Raw genomic sequence first — 463 nt, 5'->3', positions numbered from 1 at the left:
ACAAAGACTATGCTCTTAATTGGGAATTAATTTGCACTGCAAAACCTTACAAAAAAATGTGACCTATATTTAGAAGAATTTTACCAAAGTTTTACATCAAATGATAAAGTAATAAATTCTAGACAAGAACAAGCTTTCAGACGCTTGCACATGAGGAAATTCACATTTTCCTAGTATGAATGAATAATAAACGTTTAAACAATGGAATGTTTTGAAATAATGGTCTATAAGTGATCATCCAATCAAAACTTGAATTAAAGATAGTTCGCATCTAACTTAACGAAAAACTCTATATCATACAACGCAGGGTAGACAAACGAAAAACTTTAAACAGTTAAATTGAAAGATATTAAAGTAAAGACCCTGAAGAAACTGTACTGGTATTATAATAGGGTTACAATTGCAACGGTTACTAACCGGTGCAATTGAAACATGTGTAGGTATATGTAAAGCTGTATATATA

This window comes from Octopus bimaculoides, chromosome 11 (assembly GCF_001194135.2).
Source record: "Octopus bimaculoides isolate UCB-OBI-ISO-001 chromosome 11, ASM119413v2, whole genome shotgun sequence".
Classification (NCBI taxonomy): domain Eukaryota; kingdom Metazoa; phylum Mollusca; class Cephalopoda; order Octopoda; family Octopodidae; genus Octopus; species Octopus bimaculoides.
Note: the sequence above shows the minus strand (reverse complement) of the source record.